Source organism: Panthera leo, chromosome A1, assembly GCF_018350215.1.
Source record: "Panthera leo isolate Ple1 chromosome A1, P.leo_Ple1_pat1.1, whole genome shotgun sequence".
Lineage (NCBI taxonomy): Eukaryota > Metazoa > Chordata > Mammalia > Carnivora > Felidae > Panthera > Panthera leo.
Genome location: NC_056679.1, coordinates 189,566,902 through 189,580,227, shown reverse-complemented (window position 1 = coordinate 189,580,227; position 13,326 = coordinate 189,566,902). Strand labels below are relative to the sequence as shown.

Below are 13,326 nucleotides of genomic sequence, written 5' to 3'. Positions count from 1 at the left end.
ATATGAGTGAAGTCATATGATTTTTATCTTTCTCTGACTGACTAATTTCACTTAGCATAATACCCTCCAGTTCCATCCACGTAAAACCTTATTTCTAATAATTTATCTAGGGGTGCCTGGGTGGCTCAGTCGGTTAAGCGGCCGACTTCGGCTCAGGTCATGATCTCGCGGTCCATGAGTTCAAGCCCCGCGTTGGGCTCTGTGCTGACTGCTCGGAGCCTGGAGCCTGTTTCAGATTCTGTGTCTCCCTCTCTCTCTGACCCTCCCCCATTCATGCTCTGTCTCTCTCTGTCTCAAAAATAAATAAACATTAAAAAAATTTTTTTTTCTAATAATTTATCTAAAAGTATTATTTTGAGCTTTATTTATTTTTATTAATTTTTTTAATGTTTATGTATTTTGGAAAGAGGGAGAAATACAGAGTGAGACCAGGGGAGGGGCAGAGAGAGAAGGAGACACAGAATGCAAAGCATGGTCCAGGTTCTGAGCTGTCAGCACAGAGCCCGATACAGGGCTCCAGTTCACGAATCAACAGATCATGACCTGAGCGGAAGTCGGTCACTTAACCGACTGAGCCACCCAGGTGCCCTTTGAGTTTTATTTTTAACTAATCATATAATATGCAATTAACTATGGATTTATATTCTCTTCTAATTCTTAGAACTCATTTGTTTTTATCTTATCATACTGGCTTAGACCTTTACAATGTGAGTAGAAGTGGTATTAGCAGGATCCATTCCATTTTTTAAAAAGAAAGATTCTAGCATTTTCCCATTTAGAACGATTGCTCTATTTTATAGCTACTTCTGTGTCTTTTTGGTATGTCCGCATCATTCTTTGAGTTCTTCCTTACTTTCTGGAGCAAAAAGATGTTGGAGGTTTATCTTGTATTTTTCCTACCCAGCCCCGCAATCAGCCATTTCTCCTAAGAGACTTGATTTACTCACATGGAGGGTGATCTACAGAAACCAAGATCTAGGGGTACTATTATTGGTATATTATGCTTCTAGTCTTAGTGAACAGAATGGACATAAACATACATATATGTATCTATATTAAAACCATTGAATTCACACTAATACCTCCAATTCCAATCCAATACCATAAGGCTTATTTCTGCTTTCCACTTTTTAAAAAAAAATTAAAAAAAAAATTTTAAGTTTTAAAAATGTTTATTTACCTATTTTTGGGAGAGGAGAGACAGAGTGTGAGTGGGGGAGGGGAAGAGAGAGAGAGAGGGAGACAGAATCCAAAGCAGGCTCCAGGCTCTGAGCTGTCAGCACAGAGCCTGATGTGGGACTTGAACCCATGAACTGTGGGATCATTACCTGAGCAGAGGTCGGTCGCTTAACCGACTGAGCCGCCCAGGTGCCCCTCCCCTTTTCCATATTTGTAACTTTCTTATTTCAGTGAGAACCCTGTTTTCCATTATCCTGTATGTAACCAAACTCTTGCTGTGTAGGTCGAAAACACAAGAGGTGAGGGAGTAGCAGGGAAAGAAAGGAGGAGGAAGGATAAAGGAGGAAGAGGTTTTGTTTTTTGGGTTTTTTTTGTCTTCATTTTACAGAACCATTTCTGCTTTCTCACAAACCCTGAAGACAAGACACAGAAGGATAGGGGAGCGGAGAAGTGCCCCCAAGGGAAGCAAACCAGTCCAGTCTTGGCTTTGAGGTGGGGCTGAGTGGCAGGCTAGCAGATGGAGCTGGCTGGCCCTGCCTCTTCTCTCCCAGGTGGTTCCTGGCAGCTTTTTTTTTTTTTTAAGGCGATTTTTATAAGAGCAATTTTAGGTTCACAGAAAAATTGAGAGGAAGGTACAGAGATTTCCCATATATTACTCCTACTCTTGCACAGCCTCCTCCACTTATTAACATCTTCCACCAGAGTGGTACATTTGTTACAACTGGTAAACCTACATTGACATATCATTTCACCTAAGGTCCTTAGTTTACATTAGGATTCCCTCTTGGTGTTGGACATTCTGTGAGTCTGGACAAATGTGTAGTGACATGTATCCATCATTATAGTATCATATAGAGTAGTTTAAACTGCCCTAAAAATCTGGCAGCCTGTAAAGCTTAACTGCTTTGGTTATTTTGCTTTTGTGGGGCATGGAGATGCTGGGTATGCATTTAAATGAACCCTGTTGGGAGACCACCGTGGGAGTCTGCACACCTCCACCTACCACCGCAGGAAGTCTTCTTGGCCCTGGGGTGCCGCACATGCACAGCACCGTTTCTTGTTCAGTTTGTACGGGCAGCTATTTGTGTCAGGCACCTTGCTGAATTCTCGCATCATCTTGTTGGGCTCTATGGAGCTTGTGATAGTCATATTCCCCATAAAGTGCAATGAGTATGGCTTGACCTCTCCAGGTTTGAGCATCTCCACTTGATTTTTGCTTTTAGGTTCATTCCAGCAAATCAGAAACAAAGAGGCCTCCATATACCCTTGAAGGAGCACCTGCTGAAGAAGCCTCCAGTGGCCCACTGCTGGGTGTGGCTGTTACAAGAGGGAGAGGCTGGGGGCACACTGGGGCAAAATCTGCTAGTTCCATGCCTGCTGGAGCCACCCAGTGTGTATGGAGTTTAGTTTGGATTCAACCTGGGGGAAATAGGTATTATCTGAGGTTCTAGCACTGCTGTTGATGCAGTGGGATGAAGGGGAGGCCACAGGGACACACTGGAGGGCTGTGCTGGGCTGTAGCGCTTTACAGTAACCCAACATGGGGTGAGGCCCAGAGGCCTGGTTGAGTTACACCCAGGCTGTCTTGGATGCTTGGCATTGGCAAGAAAAGGCCAGGGAGACTGTAGGGGAAACAGAAGCCCCAGAGGTGCTGGGGCCTTGGCATCATTAGGTTATCTTTACCTTTCTGCATGGAGGTCTGGCCAAGGCTGGCTGTTCCCCGAAGTGGGGAATTCCTGCTCTTGTTTGTGCTGGTAGACAGATTGCTGTTTGCTGAGGGGTGAGGGGTGGTCTCCTTCCTCTCTAGGCAGGATAGGGGGCTGGTAGGCATGATAGTTTTGCTGCTTGTGTTCTGCCTTGTCTCCTGATCCTCTCAAAATCTGCCTTGCTCCTCTGAGTATTCCTAGAGGAGCAATTGTTGTGATTTGAATTGTGTGGCCTCCCTTCCCCCACAAGGCATGTAACGAAGCTCAACCCCCAATGTTATTTAGACATAAGGCCTTTAAAGAGGTGATAAAAGTTACATTAGGTCATAAGGCTGGGGCCCTAATTTAATATGACTGGTGTCCTCATATGAAGAAGAGACCCTAGAGTTACACAGGTGCAGAGGAAAGGCCATGTGTGGACATAGAGAGGAGGCCAGGAAGATACCTCTCACTTAGAAACCAACCCTCACAGCATCTTGATCTTGAACTTGGAGCCTTCAGAACTGTGAGAAAATAAATTTCTGTTGTTTAAGGCACCCGGTCTGTGGCATTTTGTTATGGTCATCCTAGTTGACTAATACAGCAATTAAAGATAGGAATGACAGGTTCACTGAAACTCAGTGCTTGGGATTGGTAGAGACCCAGTGCTGTACGTCATAGGATGGGGAGGGAGTGCTGCTGTTGGTCAGATCTGCTGAAGGCTGGGACTTCAGGGTGAGGGTGTAGACCTGCAGCTTGGATCTCTGGTATCCCAGAAGCAGATAGCTGGTTATCACTTCTTTGTACCTCTGGCCTGTCAATGAGTCCTGGATATTCTCACGGAGTAATCCATGGACACAATCAGCTCAGTCTGTGAGGTCTTTGTACTCAAGAGACTGATTCTCCATAAGGCTTTAGTTCCTCATCTTTATGACCCATATTCATCCATGGATCCTTCGTCATTTACTTTAAAGTGCTTCTCTTGCTAGGACATTGAGAATGAGAAATTTCTTGAGCAGGTTTTCACATTCCATGCACAAGTCAAAAGGAAGATGGTATATTCTGCTCACTTCTTCCTGCAGCTCCTTAAAGTTCTGTCCATCAAAGGCAGGGATCCACTGACCAATGTATAGAGAATGATTGCCAGGCTCCACATAGCCATGGCAGGTCCCTCATACTTTGGACCCTGCAAGAGTTCCAGGGAAGCATAAAGAGGGACTGTTCCAAAAGTTATCTAACTTGTTGACAAGGTGAATTAGTTGCTGAAACCAAAGTCTACAATCTTGATGTTCATGTCAGCATCCAAGAGCTAGTTTTCTTTCTTTAAGTCTCTATGGACAATAAACTTGTGGTGCTAGTTCTGTATAGCAAACACTGTTTGGCAGAATTTGACTTTGATCTCTTTTTCTTGCATACTTTCATGAGCCACTAGGTACTCATCTCCACTAGTATACTCTATGACAAGGCTGCTTGTCCCTAGTCTCCATCACTTCACATAATCTCACTATGTTGGGATGATTGAAAGCCTTCATGATTTTTACTTTTCGGGATAGTCTCTGGAGGGTGGAGGAATTCTGATGATCTTATCAGTGATCTTTATGGCTACCTTTTCCTAGTCAGGATGTGTCAGGCCAAGTTCACCACGACAAAGGTACACTTGCTGATGGTCTTGAAGAGTTGGTTGTTGTCAACATGGTTCTCCTAAGCAGAGATGTTGGATTAACAGCTGGGCTTGAAAGCAAGCTTGGGAATTTAAGCTCGGGATAAGCTGGTGAGAAGCTTGGCTAGGTCACCTCAAAAAAAAAATCACTTCCAAAGACCACCTGATGAACCGATCTTTATGATGGAATCAAAACACAATGGCAGACTAAAAATGAACTAAAAACAAATACTAAAAAAATGCGAAAAAAAAGATGTGAGAAAAAAGAATAACTTTTAAAAATGAAAGAAAAAAGAAGAAAAAAAGTAAAAGTAAAAAAGAAAAGTCAGAAAAATAGAAAGTGAGAAAAGATAAAGAAAATGGGAAAGTGAGGGAAAAAAAGTAACAAACAAAATATACAAAAACCCACAATGCCAAAGAGAAAACAAGCTAACTTTAGTCAAATGTCCTTCAGGTCATTGAAAACCAGCTTCCTGAACTAGAAGCACAGCAAATCTCAGCCCAACCAGGGGCTTATATAGGTGCTTGGAATTCTGTAATAATGGTTGCTGTGAGGTCACAGCAAGAAACGGACCAATCTTGGCTGGTGATCATCCACAGTGTTTTTTCTCATTTTTTTTGGTCTTACAAATCTATTTGTCTTAAAAAAGAATTGCTGAGAACTCCCAATAGCTTTTTGTTCATGTACATTATATTTATTGATATTATTAGAATTGGAAAACTGTATGATGCTTCAGTGGCTTTTTCATTTCTAGTTTGAAAAACTGTAATAATTTTTTTAGGCTAAGAGTATTTTTAAATGCCCAAATGGGTGGGGATTTTTAATTTCTCTTTTTGTTAACTTTCTTCATTCTATTCATATTTCAGTTTGTAAAATATAGCTAAAATACCATTATAAGAATGATGATTCCTCAATATCATCTATTCAGTGTTAACATTTTTCCCATATATTTTGAAATCTTTTGTTTTTCAGATTGTACACTTGAATCGGGATCCAAAACAGGTCCACATATTGTGATTGGTTGGTATGTCTCTTAAGCGTCTTTTAATCAGTTTTTGCTACATCTCCTTCTTTCTCTCATAATTTATTTTGGAGGAATTCAGTTTTCTAGTGTCCTTCTGTTTGGATTTGCTGATTGTATTCCTGTGGTGTAGATTAACATGTTCCTCTGTATTTCCTGTATATTGATAGCTCAGTCTTGAGGTTTAATCAGATTTTACGTGATCTTTTTGGTGAGACTCCTTCATGGGTGCTGTGTTCTTTTATCAGGAGGTACATGGCATCTGATGGTCTCTTTGTCATGTTAACTGGCTTCTATTCTTATTGCCTAGATCCATTATATCATGACAGGTAGCAAAATACTCTATTATCTGTTCAATTATTAGCTGGAATACTTCTACAAAGAGAAATGTCTCATCTATTGTAAATTTCTAACCCAATTACCTGTGGTCCGAGATGACAGTCTTTGATTCCTGTTCTTGAAATTTGTTGGAGGTGTTTTTAATGGTGTAATACACATACTTTCCCCCCACCCCCTCCCAGGTTTTTCTATAGGACTTCTAGGTAAAATTTCACTTCAACAAATGTTTCTGTAACAAAAAAGTATTTTGAAAGGTTCTGAACAAAACCAAAGGAATAAATGGCTAAGTGAGGAATTTGGGCATCAAAAACATCTTAGATATTTGAGGTCCTAAGAATATTTGATATCTTGTCAGGGCTGAAAAAATACAAAGGCAGTTATCTACAGTGCTACCCACAGCCCTTAGCATTGTTCCCAACACGCAGTACATGTTCAATGTATTTTACCATTGTTAGTATTATATAATCTATCCATCTCATTTTATGTGTGGGAAACTGGGACTCATTCATTTGTTTGTTCATTATATTTCCGAGCCCATGTGGTCTGAGGAGGCACTATTCTAGGTGCTGTGGTAAACTGCAAAATAAAGTCCCTGAGTCTGTTGTGCTTTTTTTTGTGGGGTGGGAGAAACAAAAGAACAAATTAACAGGTAAGTTGAGAGATGATAATGATATGAAAGGAATAAACAGGGTGATGTGTTAGTGCTATTAGGTGGGGCACTATTTTAGGTGCGGTACTAACATTTCCTAAGAGACTACTGGACCAAGAAGGAGTTCAATAAGGAAGATCTAGGAAAAGGATTTTCCAAAGGCTCTGTGGTGGGAATCAGCTTGGCATGATTAAGTTGCAGAAAGGCCATCAGTGTGGCTGACTGTGAACAGGCAGGCAGAAGGGTGATTGAAGGTGAGTCTAGAGAGGCAGGTAGGGGCAGAGAAGAGAATCCAGTTTTTGTGGCCAATTCCATGTCGGTACATTTGGTATCTCACTCTGCATGATTCTGAGGCCCTGACATTTCTGTTTCTTCAGCAGAACATGCGCAGTTCCAAAATACAGTGTTTTAAAAATTACTTCCCTGATTCTGTCTGCCCTGCTTTGAAGTCTAGACCTGTATCTTAGGAAGGCAGTTCTTAAGGAAACGTGGCCGCTTTGCTCCAGCCTGAGTTTTCTTTCTGGCTGCTGCAGTCTGCTCGTGCCCCGGGATCTCTGGCGTGAGTTGCTGATTTGAGCAGCGTTGAAGAGCCAGCCTCAGGATGATTCCTGCTTTGCGCTCTGCCCTGACCTCTGGTGGACTCGGCCTGTTAAGACACAGATCAGGCTAGAAACTGGAAGCCTTTGCTTCCTATCCCCACCTGCTGGTATTGGGCTTGGAGTGTGCACTGCACAGTATTTTGAAGACCTCCAGGACCTGCGGAGAGGCACAATGTCAGACACTGCCATGGGGTGGCTGGGTGACTTTGACCATCCAATACCTCTTATTTTGGTACAAGAACCTTTCTTTAGAGTATGGATGGCATCAATCCTGCATGTAGCCCAAGTACAAGGAGTGGGTGCAGGACATGGCCTGACCAATGGGAGCTCACCATTCCTTTGGCCTCAGGGATTGGTCCGGAAAGAGCACATGACCGAAACTGGGCAAATCAGGTCTTCTCTAGGAGTTGGTACAGGGACCCTGGGAAAGAAGGCTCACACTCCTGGATCTAGAATTTTATAGGTCCTGTATATCCGGATTGCCAGTAGCCATTCCTTTGGCCACATGGAAGAGAGGCTGCCTGAGGATTAAATCAACACTGAGGAAGAAGGTGGGGGTCTGGAAATTCAAAGGGAGTTATCATTTCATCTCCTGCTTCTGGGTGTGCTTACAGTGAGCCAATAAATTTCCTTTTTACCCTTAAGCTAGTTTCAGTAGGGTTTTTGTCACTTGCAGCTGGAAATCTCCTAATTATTGCAATCAGTACTGGCCATTGTTATCATCAAAACCGTAGTAGGTAATCAAGGGTGAGTTTGAAGTAAATACACTGGGGCACTTTATGACCCTCACCACATTTGTTATTATATACTGTATAGTGATCAGTGTGATTTTTTAAAATGTCAGTCTCTCTATGAGCAGGATCGTATTTATTTGCTCATCACTCTAGCTCACTGGATGATAGTAAGTTCTCAATAAATATTTGTGGAATGAATAAATAGCTACATGGCAATCTTTACTGACATGAGAACCTAATTGCCATTAGCCAAAACTATTGTGGTTATCTAGGGGAATGCCCTATTCATCAGCAAGTTATACTCAAGTGAAGTGTTTAGGGGCAGAGTGGGATGATGTCAGCACTTAAGTGGTTCAGCAATAAATAAATACACACACAAATAAGTAAATAAATAAAAGAAAAAGAAAAGTATATCTGTGTGTGTTAGAGAAAGAAAAGAAAGCAAACACAGCAAAATGCTAATCAGTACTGAAATTAAGTGGTGGCTACAGAGGTGTTCATACTATTCTTTCAACTTTTGAATGCTTGAAAATGATCAAAATTTAGGTTCAGAAAAGAAGAAAGATTACCATTATCTGGATGGGCACTCATGTTTGCCCTGCCTTTAAGAAACTTCCAATCTCCAAATTGTAGGACAGATATACCAGAGAAAGACCATTTGCACTACAAAAGAATTTTTCACTTTTCAGGGGGAAAAATCCTCAAGTCTTCAAATAATACCAGTTATAATGGTCCAGGGAAGGCACTGAGTTCAGCTGTAGGGGAAACTGGAATTAGCCCTATAGAGCAAATCTTCACCTCCTTCTCTTCCTTCCTTCCTCCTTCCCTCCTCCACCTTCTCTTTCCTTTCTTCCTTTTTTATTTTGCTAAAATAGAAAATATTTTGTTTTTATTAGATTCTAAAGTCACTGTAAAAGAAAACTGCAGACACTAAAGAAAGATATAAAGGAGACAATAACCCATCACTGGATTAAGGTATTATGATTTCTCTATTGAATGCCCTAATGTAAAAACTTAGCCACACATATTAATTTATTTATGAAGCAGGAAAAAATAGACCTACAACATTATTTGTCATGGTGATGGCATCATCACCATCATTGTCATCATCATCATCACTGGAGGCTTGCGTCAGGCACTGTGCTAAATGCTTTACTTACTTTAATTCTCACAACTACTGTATGAATCAGAGGAAAGCATGGGGCGGGGGCGGGGGGTGGGGGAGGAGGTTAACTTGCCAAAGGCTGAGTGGAGCTTTAAACCTGCCTGGCTGACTCCAGAGCCTGTGCTCTTAATCATGCACCATTGTTTGTATCCAGTTCTCTAACTTTGTGTGCTTTAGTTATTTCTCAGTCTTAACATTTTATAAACAATGCTTCCAGGAATATCTCAGGGTAAACATTTTTATGAGTCCTCAAAAATCTCAGCCCTTAGGACCCCTGGACTGTATTTCTTTCTGAAATATTAACGAGGCAGATATTCTTATTGAGTAAACAGGAAAATACACTCAACAATGAGTCTTCCTATAAAGTGTGCTACCAAGAGTTGGAAGGGAGTCTTCTGGTTGATCTACTCTGGGCTAGAATCTTCTCTAATAATGACTTGGTGACAGAGGTAATTACAATAGTAATAACCCTTCCCCCTCCCCACCACCCCCCCCCCCCAACACCTCGCTGTGTCACACTGGGCCATGCCTTTTTCCTTTGTGATTTTCTTATTCTTTAAAATAATCCTGTGAGGTAGGTGTTAACTGCCTATGTTCAGATGATAGCAAATATCCTGTGGCATCCCTGACAGATGAACACAGCTTTTACTTAACACATGCCTATGAAATGGGAACTCTGTTTTGCAAAGCACTTTGGACCACTTGTGGACTGCTCTAATTGCTGACGTATTATTTTATGTAAGAATTCACTTAAAATCCCTTACAGAATTCACCACAGGATTCACTAGATCTCTTTTCACACAATATAGCTTGCACTTGAAAAAGAAAAAAATAACAGTGAACGTAGCTGCCATTATTGAACATGTGCAAGGGGCCAGCATGTGTTCTTAGTGCAGTTCTCACCCGCATCACCTCATTTTTGCATTACAACCTCAGGAGTGATTGTGGGGGGGAGGGAAGGAGGGGGGGCCTGTTATTTTCTCCATTTTATATATGAGGTGGTTGAGGCCTGTAGGTATTAAGTACCAAGGCCAAGACAGTCCCTTCCCACCTGCATGCATTTGTCTGTGGCTTTAGAACCTGACCTCCCTAGAAAGTTTCCTGAGGGTGGGAGAGTGAAGCTGGTCAGTGGGGTCACCATAGAAAATGTCAATTTAGAAAGACAGAAAGCAGCTGACCAAGCTCCTTCCCCAAACTCTTCAGTTTTCAGAGTCTTATACAGTATGTATGTGGGTTGTAACAAGGAAAATTTAGATGAAAGTCTAGCAAACATTAATTATATCAATAAACATCTATTAATGATGTCATAGTGATTTTATATTTTGTTGAGGGGCTAAAAATAACTTATTGGTAAGATAATAAAACTTACTAATAATTATTGGGTTTCTTTTTTTGTACTATGCTTGCTCGTTTAAGAAAAATATTTTATTGAGGTGAAAGTCACATATCAGAAAATTAACCATTTTAAAATGAACAGTTCAAAACTGAGGGTTGCTGGAGGGGAGGTGGGTGGGGGGATGGGATAAATGGGGAAGGGGCATTAAGGAAGACACTTATTGGGATGAGCACTGGGTGTTATACATAGGGGATGAATCACTGGAATCTACCTCTGAAGTCATTAATGCACTATATGCTAACTAACTTGGATATAAATTAAAAAATTAAAAATTAAAAAAAGATAAAACGAACAGTTCAGTGGTATTAAGTATATTCAAAATGTTGTTCAACCACCATTTGATTTCCAAAACATTTTCATCACCCCAAAGTAAAACCTTTTACCCATTAAACATATTCTCTCTCTCTCTCCCCACCTCTTAGTCCCGAGCAACCACCATTCTGTGTTCTCTTTCTATGGTTTTCTTTATTTTGGCTATTTCATAGCAAGGAAAATTTGTATGTGACTTTTGTGTCTGGCTTTTTTGGTTAGGATGGTTTGGAGGTTCATCCATGTTATAGCATGTATCAGTACTTTATTCCTTTTTTATGGATGAATAATATTCTATTGTGTTTGTCTATTCATCTGTTGATGAATTTTTCCATCTTTTGGGCAAGTAAATCCCCATGGTCATCCCCCTCCTGATATTGGTGATAGTAGCTGTCATTTAAGAGTACATTATATGATTAATACTGTTATTTCTCCATTTTACAGATGGAGAGACTAAAGTTTATAAAATTTAAGCACTTTTTCTAAGTTATATACTAGTGATAGAGCTGGGATTAAAACCCAGGTCTTGGTGACTCTAAAACTGTCAGTATGTGATGATTATGTGCCTGAGTTTCCTGTCTTTCATAAAGATGATTTTAAAAAAATTGCAGTGGATACCTGCTGACCATCAGCGATAAAAACCACTAATCAGTGAGTTCTGAAATCAATTTAGTGGGTCATCAGAAACTGAAATAGAATGGAATAGAATGGAAAATGTTATGTAGTAAGAGTATTACTTTGTGAAACTCTCATTTCAGTTACATGTGTGTGGCATGTATGGGTGTGTCTGCCCTGCCATGATGTAAAATATATTTCTTTTTTTTTTAAACAATATTTTTTAACGTTTATTTATTTTCGAGAGACAGAGAGAGGCAGAGCATGGGGGGGGGGGTAGAGAGAGAGAGAGAGATACAGAATCTGAAGCAGGCTCTAGGCTCTGAGCTGTTTGTTAGCACAGAGCCCGATGCGGGGCTCAAACTCACGAACTGCAAGACCATGACCTGAGCCGAAGTTGGACGCTCAACCGACTGAGCCACCCAGCCGCCCCAAATATATTTCTTATTGTGGGTCTCAGTCAAAAGTTTTTGAAAAGTGTTGCACTAAGCTACTCGCAGGTTCATTTTTTCCCCCTTATGTATGAACTTCTTTGTGCCTAAATGGTCCTTGTTAGTTTCTGCCTTCTTAAATATGGAGATGTTCCTCTCATCCTCCAAATTCACAAATCACAAATTCCCTGAAGTACATTTTTTGCTCCCTCACAGTCATCCCTGACTTACCTTACATGCCCTTTTAAGATTTGGTTGGTGAGTGCCAAATTTGGTGCTGCATGCCTTTGAAGTTCTGTTCACAATCCGCAAATACATTGTTTGCTTGGTTATTAAATGACAAGAAATGTGCACATTTAAAAAACACTTTAATAGATGATAGCCCACATCGATCCCATTCAACACAAGCAATAATTGTGCTCATTTGTCACTTATTGGCACCCCCATCAGATGGGTGAGATGTGGAAGAAGACATCTTCCCTGCTGTTTGTCACACAGTGCGAGTGCAATGTGGAGCTCTAGTCCCCAGACAGCCTCCGGGAAGGGGCCCTGTGGATATGCAGATGATAATTTCACATGGTGAATGTTGGGTTTTCTTCACGTCAGTAGCTATCCACAGCAGTTCTCTAGGGACCCTTTCAAAAGCCAGTTTGAAAACGTGTTCCTTAAAACACAGAATTTTATTAATAATGAGAACATATTAAAAATGCCAAGTTGTTGCTGGGAAAGTCCAAAAGCGGTCTTTTAATAAACTAGAGTGAATTATAGCTTAAATCTACAAAACAGAATTAGGGTTTAAATTTTTTATTTCTGTACTATAAATGCAAGAATTCAGTTTCTTATTGAAATGTTAAAAAAAAAAGTCATGTCGAAAGTTCAAGGGGTTCTTGATTCGGTGGGGATGATGCGGAGACTGGTCATTCAGTAAATGTTGTTGAAATACCCATTGTGTGTAAAATACTGTGCCTAGTGTTGAGGATACAAAGGAAAAAAGTATGTTATAGTAAGCTACTTCAGGAAGCTATCCAAGAGAAAAACTCCTGTCTGTGTTCAGACATTTAAAGAAAGTTCATCAAGATCTTGTATGTCATCAATGGTAGGAAATTAGAACCATAATGTCTGTTAAAAAGGGAATAGTTATATATGTTTTGGTAGAAGCATAGAATGTGATACAGAAAACCATTACAAAGAAAGTAGACCTTTAAGATGATCATGAGAAAAAAGCAGATTTTAATGTGAACAGAAGCATGCTCTTGTGAAGAATGTGTCTCATTCACTGTTTTATTTCAAGCATCTAGAATAGACCTTGACATATAGTAAGTGTTTGGTAAGACTATGATAACATTTTAATGAAAATATCATTAAATTTTATTAAATAAAATTTTATTTTTATTTTATTAAATAAAAAACATTATTTAATAAAAATATTTGTACACAGATATACATCAAACTGTGAAGAGTGGTTAACTCTGAGGCATATGCTTGGGGATGGAGAAAGGGGGGACTTTGGGAGGGCAGAGATCAAACCTTGCATGGGTCCCAG

The 13,326-nt window shown here is 40.3% G+C and overlaps 1 pseudogene; it reads right to left on the bottom strand.

Annotated features, from left to right (window-relative positions):
* Nucleotides 1-2,050: 2,050 nt before the first annotated feature.
* On the bottom strand, nt 2,051-12,101 carry LOC122198371 (annotated as a pseudogene).
* Between the last annotated feature and the right edge of the window lie 1,225 nt (nt 12,102-13,326).